General features: G+C 40.0%; 1 protein-coding gene across 9 annotated transcripts in view; it reads left to right on the top strand.

Moving 5' to 3' along the window:
• The window catches only part of THSD7B (thrombospondin type 1 domain containing 7B), a 616,280-nt gene that overhangs the window by 484,579 nt on the left and 113,113 nt on the right, over nucleotides 1–18,588 (top strand). The window lies entirely within an intron of this gene.

Genomic DNA, 18,588 nt, shown 5'->3' on the forward strand with positions numbered 1-18,588 from the left:
CGCTGCTTATACTTTAAGAATACCTATACTTCTCATTTATTGCCTCCCACTCTGCTTTGTACTTTCCTTGGGTTTTTATGAAGCCATTCTGGTGACTGTTTTGGTTTTTCTTTAGTATTGTTAGTGTTACTGTATTATGATTTACTAGTGTTGTTTCCTGTTTCAAGTCTTAATAATAAAATGTATTTTTTTTAAAAAGGGGTTTTTGTAATCTTAGTGGTGTGGTGATTAGTGCAAAGATCAGAGATTTAAGATCCTTCTACCTTCTCTTTATTTAAGATTTATTTTATGAGGCCTTTGTTGGCCACTGATAAATCAGTTGGTTTCTTTTTAACTTGTCTGTTAATCACCTAATGACTGCTGTTTTGTTTTGAGTGGTGCTTTTATTGAACTTCTGGTTTGTAAAGTAATTTAGTAATTTATGCAGAATTTTTAATGCACAATCCAGTCACAAATAATTGACACGGGCAGAAAGAGGAACATAGATGCTGATGTGTCTATACACGATGCAAGAGAAGTGCATGCAACAAAAGTGTCGGTCAAGGCGCTTCCTAAAATACCGAATTTTTCGCCCTATAATACGCACTTTTTCCCCTCCAAAAATGAAGGGGAAATGTGTGTGTGTCTTATGGGGAAAATGCAGGCTCCTTGGCTTCAGCGATAGCAACGCGAAGCCTCCGAAGCCTGCGCTCCGGAGGCTTCGCGTTGCTTGCACTGAAGCCAGGAGAGTCTGCTCTTTGAGGCTGGCGGTGGGGGAAAGCAGCGCCTCCTCCATCAGCAGCCCCAGAGGATGGGGGGCAGCAGGAAGGCGCGCTACGCCTTCCCGCTACTCTCCAACCCAGGTTGGAGGCTGGCGGAGGGGGGAAAGCAGCGCTTCCCCCATGGCCAGCCCCTTCTCCCTCCTCTGGGCTTTTGCGGGAGATGGGGGAATTCCCCCACCTCCCGCAAAAGCAGGCAAAAGCCGCGCGCTCTTTAAAGGGGCTCCGCGGCTTCTGCTGGCTTTTCTAGGAGGTGGGGGAATTCCCCCACCTCGTAGAAAAGCCCGTAGGAGCCGCACAGCCTTTAAAGAGCACACCGCTCTTGGGGGCTTTTCCCCGAGGAGGGAGAAGGGACTGACTGGCCGTTTCAGTCCCTTTTCTCTCCTGGTCAAAAAGCCCGTAGGAGTCGCGCACGGCTCCTGTGGGCTTTTGCGGGAGGTGGGGGAATTCTGCCACCTCCCACAAAAGCAGGGAGAAGGTCTTGGAGTAGCGCACAGGCTGCGTGCAGCCTGTCCGCTGCTCCCAGAGCTGCGGGGGGGAAATCATATTTTTTTCCTTGATTTCCCCCCCTGAAAACTAGGTGCATCCTATGGGCCGGTGCGTCCAATAGGGCGAAAAATACGGTATTCCATTGCTGACTCAAGAATGGATACAATGGAAATGGAAATGGAAATGGTTGTCAATAATTAACTCCATGCTTTCTGAGGAATGACAAAAACTGTAGGAGAACTTGTCTTCCAAAAAGCATGTTATTGCATATTTTAGTATGACTTGTTGGCTCTATGAGTATTAGTTCCTGGAGCATGATAATTAAATTATAAAAGTGCAACTTTGAGAGCACTAATGTGGGAACCTGAAACAGACTGGTGCTATTGAGAGGTTAAGCACACCCCTTGATAACAGTTTTAGTACAGTAGCTGAGGTATCTGGTTGTTAGTCATTCCTGCTGGAAAAACAAACAAAACACTTTAATGGAAGGTTATCCCAGTAGAAGATGATCACATGTAAAGTACCATATGTTAGAAAGTTTAGAATTTCAGTTTTTAGTGCTGAGCTGTAACATGTGCATAATTTGGGAGCAATAAAAAAAAGTCTGTGCAGGGAATTGAAGTAAGTAAATGTTTTAGAAAAATAGAGAATAAAGTTACCTGGGAGGTTTGGCTGCACGGATTTTCATTTCAGAGGTATGAAGGCAGTTGCTTCTATTGGAATACCATTCCAGATTTATTTCTCTTTCTATTTGCTTTATGATTTGTTGTTCTTGGTTTCTTTTCCCAGTAGATATGTGAGCTGTCTGGATTCATTGTCAAAACTTTAAATCCTTTTGTAAGACTTAGGTTGGTTTTTGTTGTTGGGTTTTTTTAAAGATAAAAAGATTCCAAAACAAAAACTCTTACACTTTCCAAGTTGATGTTCAACATCTCCCTCTGCAAATCTGAGTTTATGTTTGTGAAATAATAGTCATGGATATTTATTAGGACAAGTTCTATAGAAACCTTTTTTTAAAAACCAAACAAACAGTTCCCAATTATCTCCTCCATTTTAAGTCAGTTGAAAACATGCAAAGAGTCGGATGATATGGACTACAAAGAACTTCCAAATTGCTTTTGGGTTCTGCAGCACATTAGGGAGACAAATTGAATTAAAGCAATTCTCATAGGTGGGCAGCAGAGGGATAAGAATAAGAAATGTGAGAGACAAGGTACTAGGATGTGGGATTAGATATCATTGTCCATTTAACATGGGTAGCTCAATAGTACAGTTTCCTCATCTTGGCCAGTGGTGAGGTAACATTTTACATTGTTCCTGGAACCAAGAGACCTAAGAACTCTGCTTGTAGAATATCTATTTGTTTGTTTTGGGTTTTTTAATTATGTATTTCGCGTTTTTTATCTTGTATTTTTATGTTGTGAACTGCGCTGGGATTGTCGGGTGAAGGGTGGTGCTCAAATCTAATAAATGTGACTCTCACCAGTTAAGCAAAATACATTAAATGTTGTGGTGCTCTGTGGGTGGGGCAAGCTGTGAGGTGAGGGTGGAGGTCTGAGCTGTGAGGAGCTGTGAGGAGATAGGTGCAAGGGGGTCAGTGAGGTATAAAGAGAGGAGGAGATGGTTAGGTGCAAAGAGATGAGGGTTTGGCCAGATGTGGGGGAAATGATGGCAGAGGGGCTGCTGGGTAAGCAAGGTGGGGGAAGAGAAGTGAGAAGCATGGCGTATATACTGTAAATATAAATATAGATATATATTTTTCAGTCATCCCAGTGCATGGCCAACAAATAACTCTAAAACAACAAGATAATAAACTAGGTACTTAATGTAAGCAGAAATTATCACTATCTACCAATATTATAATTCTTTTGAGGTTAAAACATCCTTGACATATCCTTGCTTGGTAGTTACATGAACTTATTTACTAATTATGAGTCATTTCCTGAAAATAATATTTCAAAATTGAGCATGTACATCTAAGGTTACATTTATGATTGGCGATAAGTGGTAGAACGGTCATTTAAGGTTTCGCTATAGCAACCTTGTGGCAGAAAATGATTCACTGTCCTGTTATTTAAGGGTTCTAAAGAATGACTTGCATGTAAAGGGGCACCCTAACGTAAAATACTTTTGTGTGTGTAAGAAATTCGGGGGGGGGGGGTTTGTATAGATAATTTTCTGATTCAGAATATACGGTAGTTGTGGTGCTTCTGAAACTAGCACTCCAAAAGAAAGAGCTCCTGTCCCTTGTTGGACACACTAGACTCATGTACTGATGTGCAAACTCCATGCAGTAGCATTGGGGGCCGAGCTGCCCTTTCCCACTCCCCTCAATGTACCAGCCTGCCTGGAATTCTTTTCTTAGGTTACATGTTTATGTAGCTGCCTACACTTACAAAGCCTGGTGCTCTATTTTGTGGCATTTGCACTTTGATTTTGTAGTGGTATGAATGGAATCTAGCCATTATTTTGTTTGCATTTTGGCTGTTCCTGTGCAAACACTGGGTTGCCATTCTGCTTGTGCAATGGAACTGCCCCCTCCTCTCCTATTCCCTGCAGCCTCCACCCCATGCACTCTCAAAATGTGCTTCATAGAGTTGGTAGACCCTCTAGAGTAGATTCTGTGGATGCACACAGAGAGGAGAGGAAGTCCCACTGCACAAGTGGAACTATGCACTTGCAACATTGGATGCAACCCATTGTCTCTAATACATGCACTTAGGGAGAGAAGAAAATGGCCTGGTGCAGCCTCAAACCTCCTGACTATACACAGAGTTTGACCATGTGTATATAGCTTAAATCCTCTCCTTATTGAATGTTAGAGAACTGGAGCTCCTTATGTGTCAGTTGCAATTTTAGTAGCAGCGCTCTGGTTGCCACTGCATAGGCTCCCCCCCTCCCCAACTGTAGTCACCCCAACATCATTTGCAGACACAAATTTTGACAGTAGAGCTCTGGAAATGATCCACTGGGAACAAATGAGTTCTCAGAGCAATTCAGGACAGACTCTCCAGATCTCAGAGTCTCTGAAAGAACCCTTTTCTACCTTCTTCTGCATCTGAGAACCTCCTGGGGGGATAAATAATTGGCCATGCCAGTATACAATAAATTAAACAGTTAACTTTAAATGACTGCATACGAAACTATCATTGATGACCTGATTATTATTATTTTTGCAGAAGTCCTGGGTACACATTAACCTTGGGGAAATCTGTAAAGGATTGCCATTGGCATACTATCCATTAGACAAGTGCTTGAATTACAGCACAATTTTATTTCACCTTGCTAATTCACTGCTTGCTATAGTCTTATGTCACATCCACTTTTTCATCTAGGGTTTTTATCATAATAAATTCATTCATGTTCTTAAGATAGAACAGCAATTTAAATAATTGGATGGTTATATGGTCAGAAGGGTGGGGAAAGGGATATATCTATCTAATATCTTTTTTTGCTTTCAGTTCCTATTACATGTACACCAGTTAAGTATTGTTTTTATGTTATTAATCTGCACTCAAATGTAAAAATACAGTGGTACCTCAGGTTACAGACGCTTCAGGTTACAAATTCCGCTAACCCAGAAATAGTACCTCGGGTTAAGAACTTTGCTTCAGGATGAGAACAGAAATCGTGTAGTGGCAGCAGGAGGCCCCATTAGCTAAAGTGGTACCTCAGGTTAAGAACAGTTTCAGGTTAAGAACGGACCTCCAGAACGAATTAAGTTCTAAGAAGATGGATCCCTGCTTCATGTCATGCCCCTAATTCAAGGACAAAGCAGAGCTTTTCCAAAGCCATCTTGTTTATTTTCTTGTCAATGCTATCAGCCCCATTCTAAACATGTATAGTTGGGAGTAAGTCTCACTAGGACTTTCATGTGGAATATTAAAGGTGACTCCAACATTGCAAGCTGCCTCTCATCTAGAAGCAAAAGCGTTTGAACTCCTCCTCACAACCGCACTAGAACAGGGGGTGGCGAGTGCAGAGGCCTGAGGCTCACTGTGGTTCATTCTTGCAATGCTAAACTTCACTTTAACATTAAGTGCAATCTAGCCCAAAATTGTTCTATCAACACTCTGAAAACCAAGAAAAGTCTTTATAGCAATCTGACCTGACAGGGATATGTGCAGTGTTACATTCTAACCAAAGGCAATTTAGTAATGTGCCGAGTTTCAGCAAAAGGAAGATGATAAACATTGTGTCAGGCAAAATTATACACGTAACTTCAGTGCAAAAATAGGCAATGTTCCCCCTCTGATGGCTTTTTATATATAGTACTTGCACATGAAAAGTAAGGCACAGGGAGGCCGGAGTTTAGAGCACCAGACTTCTATCCAAACTGGGTATTTTCTCCTAGCATAATACAGAAGACTTGAATTACAAGATAAATGCCTTATGCAAGAAACATTAACAAAATCAAAAATAATGAGAGCAAAAGACTTGAAGGGACATCAAAGCTTTTCACACTATGGCTTTCTCCGTTAATGGGAAGGGATGAGAGACCCACCACCAGATCAATGAGAAATGCTCCTGTTAAAGTCAGGTCTAAATGTACACAGTTCAGAAGTGATATTAGCATTTCTCAGTCATCATCAGACGGCTGGTTGTGTGGAAACTTTATTTAATAGTTTAGGGAAAATAAAGGCCACTTTTGTTTAAGGTGCTCCTACTTTAATGTGGAAAATGGTGAAGGGGTGATGGGAGAGTGCAGGGATCCTTTTAAATATCATTCCTTCATTAAGTTTGGTCCTCCTTAGATTTCTTTTATCTACTGTGCAGTGCCTTTGATTCAACCGACCATCTTAGGCAGTGTATTCCTCCCTTCTTTTTCTTTCTGTTTTTTTTTTTTTAAGTGACAACAGAGCACTAAGCAAGAGTATATAGTAGATGAAAGATGTCTTTAGAGATCCAAACTGTTCAGGGACTTGCTCAAGAGGATGAAAGACATAATGAGAGAGGAAATGAACAGCAATCTCTCTTGAACACTGAAGTGAGTTTCTTCTAGTTAAAACAAAATTCACTTTACACTATTTCATAGTGAAACTGCTATTCCTCTGTTTAAGGGTTGTGTCGTTCCAGTGGCCTGGTTGAGACATTTCACAAGGATTGTTTTGTCAGAACAGAATTTGGCTCCTCCTTATTTGAATTTGGTATGGTATTTGGTATTCGGCTGTGGCCTGTGGGTAGCATTCTGAGGAGAACGAGAGATGAAGACTCACAAGCCATGGATTAAAGCCAATAGTAAGAACCAAAGTCCAAACCAAGAGGCAGGATCAAGATGTAACCCATAAATCTGGATATTGGTATATGCATCCTTTTTATGAATGACACGTGTCAACAACAGAAGTATGGCTTCCAAATTTAAGTATAAAGACATGGCAGGCCATGGGGGACATTGTATTTTGTAGACTGGAAATATTGAGGGTAAGGGAGAGAAATCCCAGAGGGTAAGGGAACACAAGTTGCAAACATATAGGAGTAGGCCACACCAGAAAAAGCATGGCTTGACTGGTAGCTAATTGGATTCTTTTTTTCTGTGAAGGAGGAAGAGGGAGAGAGGCAAAGGCAAGGGTGGTGGGAAAACTACTTTTGCCATATAAGGAGAAAGGACGGCACTGGGGATTTTGAAGGCTGTCATGGATGCTTAGATGCAGCAAGGCAAGCTTGGGATGTAAATAGGGCTGCATAAATCTGCCCTTCAGAGGGCAGGTAATTAGGGAGAGAAAGCAAGCGATTGAAGTAGAAAAGTTGTAATGCGAATATTCCCTTCTTCAGAGAAAGGGGGAGTGAAGAACTTCCCTTTCAGTTGCTCATGGTGACATGTAAGTTCAAGGCTAGGCCTGAATACCAGAGGCCTTAAGGCCAATGACTGCCCTTCCTTGACAGATTGCAGGTTATTTCCTTTCCCATACAACAGAGACAGATGGGGAAATAAATGTAGACAAGACTGTTTAGGTTCCTTTTGGCCCTGTGCTGGTTCAGTTCCCAAAGCAAGTTATGTGGGATCATTGACCCTCCCCCCAACTGAAAAACAAATGGCTTGAAAGGTGAAGCTTGATGGTGTATCCTTCCTTGGGTTCAATCTAGGGTACATATAACTTCTCCTGTAAGTAGGAGATCCTAGAGTTCAATGCCTTTCTCACATAATTTTAAGACAGTGTGATGTTGATTTGAATTATTCTATGAGTCTATGAACCTCCTATGGTTTCTGCCCTCTTCCCCAAATGATTTCTTCCACAGCACATTTCAATGTATTCTTAAATGCAGTACTTCTTTTCCTAGCCTTTTTTTATGTGGAAGACGTAACATATTCTTGCCATGTTTCTCTGATCTCCCAGCTTTTCATATGCAGAAGTGATTGGCATGAGGGTTCTCTCCAAGACATGCACACACATATGCATGCAATTTGCATTCTGAGGTGGTAAAGGCCATTTCTTCTTCTTTGCCCTTACACTTCACTCTACTATCTGCCCATCCCCTGTGCATGGACCTTTCTTCCATACAGAAAAGGGATAAGCTGTGTTCAGGTATTTTCCTGAACGTTCAAAGGGTTAAACTGGGGTATGGAGTGCACATGCAACACTTCTCCAGTGTCCCTGGTCTGCTCTTCAGAACTTTCTGCAAGTACTGTGAAGTTCCAAATAAGCTTTTGAAGTGTGTTCAATTAAAAGTGCTTGCAAGCCCCTGGCTTATCAGGGTTTTTGATTGCAGGGACAATTTAAGTGAATGCGCTTAACAACTGACTTCAGACCTAATCATGCAAAGATCTGCATGATCTGTGGATCATGCATACCTGGGGATGTTGGGATGTGGGGCTTTCATGCAAGCCTCTTTCCCATCTCCAGTTTAACCCTTCACCAGCTCAGGTTAATGCCTGGACAAAGCTATATTCCCCCCCACCACCAAGAAAAATCCATAATTATATTATAAATGTATACTGTGAGTGAGTATTCAGTTTCATGAAAAAAAAATGGATTTATTCTAAGCACATTTGGTGCATCGTAATTAACTCATGTGGTAGGTGATTAGAAAAATGACATTGGCTTTGTGGAACGGTGGGTTTTATATTTATTTTCAGAATGATTAATTACCGTATCCACATAAAAACAGCTTTAAAAATGCTTTTGTTGTCTATTTCATCTCTCGCTTGCAACGGCTGATAGCTTATTCAAATAGTACATAGCTTTATCCGGTACAAAAAGAAGAGCAAAGAGATTTAGATTATCTGCACTGATGAGCAAAGCCTAACGGCGGGCATGTCCTGCCGTTGTCAAACCTAGCTTAAAATGTTATCTTTCACCTTAGAGTAGTGTATACTTTTTCTATTATATATATATGTGTGTGTGTGTGTGTGTGTGTGTGTGTGTGTATATGTATATATATATGTATATATATATGGTAAACTTTAAAGGTGAGTGGAAACGAAGAAAGAAAATCCTACTGGATGTGTTTTCAACATTTTGAAAGGTAAATAGAATTAATCTGAAGCACATTACCTGCTGAAAGTGGACCTCTAGAACTGTACACTTTAAATCTTAACATGCAAGTGATATCTGCCAGTTGTCTTTCCAGCTGTGAAATAAATCTAAGTTTATTTAAGTTTATTTCCCTGGGAGTGTTGCAAAATGCTAGTATGTGTTGAGATTTCTGATTAGGATGGTTATTTTAATATCAGGCAGAGTTGAGAAGAGAGTGATCCCTGAGGGAATCAAATAACCTTCTATACCCACTTGCTTAGCTGTTGGCTTTGCCCAGCGTGAAAATAAAACACATAGGATGCATGTTATTTAAAATAGGTATATATCTTCTCTCCATCCCATTATTCTGGTTTCCTTCTATTAGCAAATGATTTTTTGGCTGCAGAATTAAATATGAAAAGTACTTTATATAGCTAGATGGGTCCCAACAGTGGCAAATGGAAAGGTGAGTGTTAAGTGCCCCATTTGTTTGGTTTGTGTCACAAACACCACTGGGGAAAGATGCTTAATATTTTCCTTGCCGCTGAATGCCCTTTTAAACCGCCAGGAAAATATATTTTGAAAATTACAGCCTTAACAGGGGGGTTCTGGTTTTTAGTGAGGAAAACAACTCCGCAAATGTAACCATTTGAGACATTTTAAGTAACTTAGGAATGAATCGGAAACTTTGATGCAATTATGTTCTCTCATATTTTCAGTGGTAGAAACAAGGAGTTCCAACTATATATATATATATATATATATATATATATATATATATATCAGAAAGGATTTCTACCCATTCGGCATTTAATTTACATTCTAGCTTCACTCTACCCTCCACCCCTGATTTTCTCCCTCTTATAGAAAGCAGAAGGTGTCTCTGTGATACAAGCCTATACTTTATGAGATAAACAAATGAGTAATTCAGTGTTTGTCATCGGGTATGTTCCATATACGGACCAAGTCATAATTTTTGAATTGTCTGTTAACAAACACTAAATCAGAACCTCTTGTTTTGAAACAATAGTTGTATTTCATAAGGTATATTTGACACTTCATTATCTTATCTGTGAGAACTCCCTTCTTCTCTGAAACAATATCCCTTCAGTTGAACTTGCAGTAAAAGTCAAGGTCGTAGCAGCTTGAGAATAAAGTTTTATATGGGAATTACCTGCCTTGCTATGGAGAATACAAGTAAATCAAATGTGCTGATAGGATATCTAAGTCTACAGCTCCTTGGCTTGTGTTTTATTTGAATCCAGTTGAGAAGAATTTGTACTGCACCTTTTTATAACTCTATCCTCCTTGGTGAGTCTTTCTTCAGAAAGTTTTCTACTAGAGCTAAACCCATTGATATAGTGGGGGGAGGTGGTTGATATATGTGACTGAAATGAGGAAACACTTTCCCACATTTTGTGCATTGCTATTTCTAGTGGGCTATCATAGACATTCTCAAATAAATCTAACTTGCCTTTTTGGTTGATTACTGCCTTTGCAGTTTGAATTTATCAGTTGGTTCCCCCATCCGGCCTTTCATTTTGCTGTAGAACAAATTTTCATGGAAATTGAAAAGGCAAGAATTGATGGTGTTTTGTTTCATTTGAATAAAAAAGACTTGCAAAGAGATGTTGCTGTTTATAGATATCATACCTAACACTTGCAAGATGTTTTCCATGAATAAATCCATTGCAACTAATGAAATATTTGATATGACTAGATAAGTTTCAGTACATTAAGGACAGAAATCTTTAATTCATAAGTTTTATAATTGCTTTCTAAAATGTTGCCAGTAGGCAAAGCCTGTGTGTTCTGCTAATCTTTGCTTTAAGGTATAATTTGCCAATAGTCTAATGTTGTTGGCATTTATCATGTTAAAAAGGTTTTCTGTTTCTACTTACAGAATGTCTCTGGATTGATTGATGGGAGCAATCTAGTTTTTATAGCGTGCTGAAACTATTTAAAACATTTTTTATATTGATGATCCCTTTCTAGAATGGCATAAAATGCTTTAAGCACTATGGCCACAGTCCAACAGCAGTTTGAACATGCCTATTGAACTTCTGTGACTTCATTGTCCATTGGATTGTGGCCTAAGGCTACAAGTCACATCTGAAACTTAATGGCAATATTCCCATTTATTAGAAGTGATGAGTTAAGGTTATATTTATAGCTCAAGTGGCTACCTAGTAGGAACTGTAGTTCACTATGGATCAACCATTCCAATATACAACAAGGTAATCTAATTAACTCTTGCAGTTTCATCAGCTATATTGCTTGCTTGCAGAAGAGTTTTCGCCCCTTCAGTGCATTGGCCACCTGCTTCCACCACCGCAGACCCACAACCTCTTATCTCCTGTACTTATGTTCAGATGTGCTGTACATTTACAAATACATCTTTGAAGCAGCTAGTGTTTTTCTTCGCTTCAGGCATCATAAAGGGATAATGGCTACTTACACTGTGTAACAAAAATGGCAAACCATCTGAAGATAAGTAATCCTAAACAATAATGAGATGAAACATCACCTTTCTCTCTTTTTTTTTTTTTCTCGCATAATTTTTATTGTTTTTAAATCATAACAAACAAGAAAATAAAACAGTTTACACCTTGTTGTCACAGATTTCTTTCTATAAGACTTCCTTCAGCTTCCCCTGAAATCATCCATACCCTAATTTAACAAATTCACACAAATCCTAGCTTATATTGACATTATTTTCTCTTTCCTTCTTTTTCTCTTTAGACAATATTCCAACCTTTTCACAGAGCTTTTTTAAACCCAACTAGCGTTATCTGACCTTCACTTACATTTTCCAGATATTCCACAAATTTCCCCCAGTCCTCAATGAACCTTTGGTCTTTTAAATATCTAATTTTCCCCGTCAATCTGTCCATCTCCGCGTATTCTAGTAGTTTTGCTCTCCATTCCTCAAGCGTCGGTATGTTCTGTTGTTTCCAATTTTGAGCCAATAAGACCCTTGCAGCCGTTGTTGCATATTGGAAGAATTTACTGTCATTGTTCTTTATATCACTTCCTGCTAGGCCTAACAGAAAAGCCTCCGGCTTTTTCCCAAAGTTATATCTTAATATACTTTTCATTTCATTATATACACTTTCCCAAAAGCCTTTGACCTTTCTGCAGTCCCACCACATATGGAAGAAGGATCCCTCTTTTTCCCTGCATTTCCAGCATTTATTACAAGTTTTATATATTTTTGCTAATTTTGCAGGTGTTATATACCAACGGTAAAACATCTTCATGAGGTTCTCTTTTAACGTTATGCAAGCTGTAAATTTAAGGTTTTTTTTCCAGAGTTTCTCCCATTCTTCATAATATATATTATGGCCGATGTCCCTTGCCCAATGAATCATCACAGACTTCACTTCCTCATCTATCAGGTTATACTCTAATAGCATATTATACGTTTTAGAAAGAATTTTGTAATCATTGTTTATTATTTCAGTCTGGAATTTAGATTCTTTATCCGCGTATCCTCTCTCTTTAACGTCTTGTCTAAACATTTCGTTTATTTGGAAATAGTGTAACCAATCAGAAACATCACCTTTCTCTCAACTTGTTCAGTAATTGTTCTTTGTGGCCAGATTTTTATTTGTTAATCCCTTCCACAGCTTCATGACCTTGTATATTCCAAGCCCCACAGTGCCCTCAAGTGTTTGTGTAAACTTTTCTCATGGCATTTTCTGTGGGTTTTTATGATCCAGAGACACGTTTTCAACCTTAATTATCTACCCAATCTTAACTTGCCCTCAATAATCATCTAGCAAGCATGGTTCATAAATTTGCCGAGAGTTCCTTAGAAAACATTTTACCTGCAGAATGCATTATCTTTTATTGAGCCCCATAAAGAGGCAATTCTTCTGTAGTGTAGTGTTTTGATGACACAGTAGTTTTCTTGCCTGTTTTCTCCCCCTCCCTGTCCATTGGCCTACTACATACACTTAGCTGCTGTTATGCTTGTCTGAAAAATCCAGAACAAAGAGAAGAGCCCTTGACCTTCATTAATTGATCACCTTGCATTTAAAATGTTAGGTTTCTAAGAAAGTGCTCAGTGAAATTTCTCTTTGGTTATCTTTCTGATCTTCTCTACCAGATCCTTGCCCACTATACTCTAGCTTTGCTTTTTCTCTGTGTGATTAGTGAGCTGCACCTTGCCTCTGATCATACAGACTTCACATAAATGTAAAAACCACAGATCATTCATGTTTCCCTGAGAAGCATAGACATTTGTCAGAGAGAAGTTCTGTAACGGCAAACAACTTTGTAGCTCTATCCACCTTTTTGAGGATTCATTTTTACCTCTCTGAAACCTAATTAAGATTTTTAATTTCTGGAGTAGTTTGTCACTAGAGTCAAGCAGTACACTACCCATTCTCAACCTGATTATGCCACTAGCACTGCCACCAATAATGAATAAGCAAAACAAGTAGACAAAAGTAGGTGGAATAAGAGAGGGAGGAGAGGTAGAGGAATAGGAATGCTCTGTTAATCTTCCTTACCCTCTGGAAATCCCCCCCTTACTTTTCTGAATCACACTCTTTCTCTTTGCTTTTACCATTGGAAACAAATAGCCAGTAATGTGGAACTAAAATGGTGCTACACAAGACTCTAGGCTTCTACCTTTCTCCCTTGTCACATTATATGTGCCACCTTCTTTCCAATTAAGATTCAGCTCTCTGTCTGTAAATGGCGGGCAGTCATCTCAACCTTTGAATACGCAGTGAAAGAGCACATCATTCCAGTAATTCCAGTCCATGTTGCTGAACCAGAGTTGCCTCATGGCTACTTTTCATGGTTTTCCCTGATTCTGGCTGCTGTTCTACGCCATTAGCTGACTATGTATTTAGCCTTAGAGGGTTCAGCTATGCATTACATGCCCATGTTTGTAGAAGGGAAAAGGCTGTTTCCTTGCTGCAAAGCAACACTGCGAAGAGGAGTAGGAAAACAGTGGGGTTGGGTTGCTTAAGGCTTCCCCACCCTACCACTTGATTTGCATAATCAACAAAACATGCATAATGTGCAAATTAGGTCACCTGGATTTCGGGGACTGGAATATAGCAGCTATATCCTGACTGCAGATGTAGTAATGATGGGCTTAATGTGTCTTCAGCAACTACAAAGCTACCCTCACCCCCTTCTTGAAGTGTCACTCAAAGGGGAATGAGGAATTGTCATTCACCAGATGTTGCTAAACTACAGCTCCCATTATCCCTGACCATTGGCCATCCAGGCTGGAGCTGATGGGAGTTGCAATCCAAAAACATCTTGAGGGGGGTGATGGGTTCTCCACTTCTGCAGTAAGCACTTAAGGGGATACTGTGGTGCTGTTTTCTGAATTTAGTCCGTGGCTCATTGAATCACAGACATTGCTTCAAAATTTTCTTCTCCTGTTTAGTATACCAGAAGAAAAGTACCAGATGATACAGCAAAAGGGAATAAATAGGATGCTGAGGTTGGGATGGGGAGGATGAGAACAACTTGGGGGTGACTGTGAAACTGCGAAAGAGTGGGTTTTAGGATCCTTAGCCCCCCACCAATTACAGAAGACACGGTAAAGAATGTGCTCCTGAAGAAGGCAACCACCATTCATAAAGAGTCCTAAATCACACCTGCAAATTAACAACACTGATTAGCTTTTTACTTTGATTCTGACTCCCATGTAATATGAAAGCAAAAAAAAAGAAAAAAGAAAAAAGAAAAAAGAATACCTTAAAACATATTTATATTGTTATCGGGGAAATAGTGAGAATTTATAAAACTTGCCAAATGTTGCATATTTGTATTTTATTTTAGTCTGTTTTTGTGCATGCTTCTGGGGAAACAGCTGCTATTTACTGTATCTCTGACACTAAACATTTCAAACTTCAGTGCTCTCTTAAGCGAGGAATATGCTTGAGGAATTCTAATGGCTGCTCAAAGCTTTGAATTGTTTTCTTATTACATTTTATTTCCTAAGTAACCCATTTAAGAATGAAACAGATAATTATACTTTATTATACATATTTACTTGATTTTCAGTGAAATGAGGACTGTCCAGATATTTGCTCTTGCATATTTTGGAATGCCTCGCAGATGCATGTATCCTTTTGATGGTTCTGCTGTAGGAATGACCCTTCTACAATAGGAATGACTGGTCATGATAGCAGAACCAATACGTTGTATCATTGGCATTTCATAAGTTAGACAAAAATATGCTGATCATAGGAGCTGCTCCCAGTAGTAGGTGGGGTGGTGGGCTAGAGATGCTTATCTGACCTGTTGGATGATGAATTGCTGTTGCTTACCAGGGGAGGGTGGGGTGGTGCAAACACACCATCAGGAGCACCAGATTGCCCCCAGTGGTGCATTTATCCCATGCTGACCTCACCACCACCTCATCCCTCCCAGTAAGCAGCAGCAATGCACTTGCCAGGAGGTTAGATAAGCATTTCTGCTTCAGGGTCCATCTGCTACCAGCTGCCCCTCTTCAGGCCAAGATTAATTCTACACTAGCTGTTTTCTAAAGAATTGCAATCATATCAAGGTCAAACCACTACACTACCCTGATTTATTTTTTTTAGTTGTGCTCCTGTTTTTGAGATCCGGTTTATGGATTTTTTCTGACTTTGAATAAAGTTGCAGTACCAACCTATCTAGTGTAGACTGGCAAAGAGCTATTGGTGCATCCAGCTGTAAGAATGGTCCATGAAGCAGTTGATGAGGTGGTTGGTGATACACTTCATTGCTTTATTGTGGTGTTGGTGGGGACATGGTTGGTTGTGGACCCATGTGCAGTGTACTCAGGGATGGGAAGGGGCAAGGTGGTGAACAGGTGAAAGAACTGATGCAGCAATGTTCTGGAATTAAAACTGGCCACAACTTTATTGATTACAGATGTAGGTAGGCTTTGGCCTCGGCACTGGGTATGCATCCTCAATCAGCCTCCCACCTGATGATTGAAGTTTCAAGGGGTTGTGCCCAGGTTAAGGAGCACCCGATGACATAGGTCAACTAAGCTGGCTCCATGGACCTGTCTGCTCACCTCTTTTCCTTCAGGACAGGAATTCCCGCCTAGACCTCTTTAAAGGGGTACCCTGAGGTACCACACCTGGGAGGAAGGTGATGCAGCAGTTCACCCCCTTCCTGGGAAGAAAGCCTAAGAATTCAATGCAATGCCTTATACACCAGAAGGTGTGACAATTGCTATGAGGAAGGCAAAACCCCAAACAGATCCACTTTGTTTCCTTCCCACCCCCGAATACAACAGCCAATTACATTGACAGCAAGGTCTTTTAAACACAATGCTTGCTGGCCTGTATTTAGGCTGGGCAGGTGGGTAGAAATCTCACCAGCTGTGCTGCTGGCTCATCAATGCAGCCGACTTTTATACCACAGTGGCAGACCAGAGTGAAGCTGTGCTCATGCTGGTCTGCCACCAAGGCCCCACCCCCTTTGAAGGCCTCTATTGGCCAGTTCAAATTTGAAATCTTGGCAGGCTATCACATTGTCCCCCACGGCTAGCCGGGTGCAAGGACTACCGGCAGCCATGAAGGAGAGGGGCCTGATCTCCCCCTTCCCTGCCCCCAGGAGCCATGCAGGGCTACAACAATCGGCCACCAAAAGAGGGTAAGCGATCTTTTCTGACCCTTTACTAATTCTGTGTTTACAGCCATAGCAGTTGCTTATACATATTATCCAATACATGGTCAGTAGTCCAGGATACACACCCACAGGTTTCCAAGTGTGCTTTGGCTATGTAATTTACACAGCCAAAATCCCGCATTAGTGAGTAATCTTCTCCTTAGGCTGTAATGCTGCAGTTATTCCACAAACTAAGGACTGTAATCAGTAGGTTGTCCATATCCCTTGATTAGTGATCTTGTTGTATCATGTGCTTTGTTTTGCTTGTTTCAAGCTTAATTGCAAAATAAAAACCCAATGCTTAAAAAAAAAAAAAAAACAACCCAAAGGAAGTGATTGGCCACATTCTGGAGAATGTGAACAAGCAATTGTTTTGGCTGCAAAGAGAAGGAAGGTAAAAGGTCAAGTGCAAGTAACACAAAAAATAAAGGTAAAGTAGAGCCGAGCAATGCAATGCTCACTATGTCACCAAGTGCCTTGGGGACCATTTGGCCTCACCATGAGGAAGAGAAGGAGGTGGTTGCATCATGGTGACTTGGCCATGTTTTATTTTTTAGTTTTACATTTTAATGCAGATTAACTAAAGGAAGAGAGAGAGAAAGGCCTGTCAGCTCACATTAGCTATGCAATCTGCACATCTTTCTTAGATTATACATACAGATCAAATTTTTGCCGTCCAGTGCCTGAGTAGACAACTAAGCAAAGCTGGTGTTTGTCAAATGTAGCAAGGGCTATGTTCCATATTAAAACATCTTAATACTGTGTCTTAAATGAGGGCACGGCAACTGAAGTTACAAGGAAAACCAGAAGACCTCCCTGGGTTTAGTCTAAAGAAACAAAAAACAAGTGTCAGATATGTTGACAGAAGACTATAGTCCTGGACATTCTTACCTGGAAATAATGTATGGAACACCATACATTGAAAGCAGGATCTTTTGAGGGGAGGTGTTGTGCTTTAAATGGATGTTGCAGACATGCCCTTAGTAGTCAGGATAAACAATGGATTAGCAAGTAGCATCTTCATAATTTTCCTAAATATACAGGGATCCAAAGATCTACTTTAGGTGCACCAAAGGCATCACAGAAGATTTTTGATATTTGTTTTTCCTTTGGACACCACATAAACAAATAGCGCATCTCATTTCAGAACCTGCTTTTGCTTCCTTCTGTTTCAAAGGCAACACACCATAAGACATGGACAGCTCCTGTTTGAAAAGCACAAGTGCAGATCTTCCCTGGAAATGCAGAGCTAGTTGTGTTCCAACCAAGGGAAATAAATATAAAAATGTTGTTACCAGCTGTCTACAAATAGCACAATAATGTCAATAATCAAAAAAGTAGGCTGGATATGCTGTAAAGTGAACATACTCCTGATGGTAGCATTTTGCTGTAGGAAGAGATGATTGTGTTGTGTTGGGTGATCATTAGGGTACTTCCAGTGCTGCTTCTGGAACCTACATATATGAAGTGATCTTTGTTTCAGCAGCTACTGTACTTTAAAAGAATGAATTAAGCTGTTCTTTGTAATGAGATGTGCATTATCTTCATGCCATTAAACTTAACACGATCAGAGTAAGAACCCGCATATCTGCTAAGTTTTAATAACATAGTACAAACAGTACCTGAGTTGCAGATATAATTAAGATGTCTCCTTTTCCCCTCATTTTCTTTCTTCTTCTTTTTGCTAATATAAAGAAAACCTAAGTATAAAGAGCAAGTGACATACTGCAGATGGAGTCTCCGTAATATTCATTTCCCCATTCTTCTTTCCTTTTCATTTTAAAGCAACAGAAATGGAAGAAGGAAGCCACAGTGGCATATCTGCTAACAACTACAGAAAAGAAAGTGTTTTGACTGATAATGACCTCAGCAACAAACATTACCATAGGATCAGTAAATCTAATTGCAGGCTCATCTCTCCTTAGGACATAACACTTTCAATACTCCTCTGGTGGCATTATAGGACTTGATCATTCTTACATGACAAATAAGCAGAATGCCTCTCCTTATTTGTGGCGGAGATCAAAGTTTTAGAACACAATATAGGAAATGGATCTTTCAGCATCTTCCCCTTGCCAGCCTGTATGTGTGATGGAGATTTATTTTCCTCTGAAGATAGCAGTTCTGTAAAGGATTTCATTGCTCCATGATAAAGAATACTTAAGAAGATGTGTTAAAACATGGAGATTTGCACATGCAGCCTTGTATTATTCCCTTAAAAAAAGAAAAAAAAGAAAACTTCCACACAT

Source organism: Podarcis erhardii (genome assembly GCF_964252035.2).
Source record: "Podarcis erhardii genome assembly, chromosome: 1".
Taxonomy (NCBI): Eukaryota; Metazoa; Chordata; class Lepidosauria; order Squamata; family Lacertidae; genus Podarcis; species Podarcis erhardii.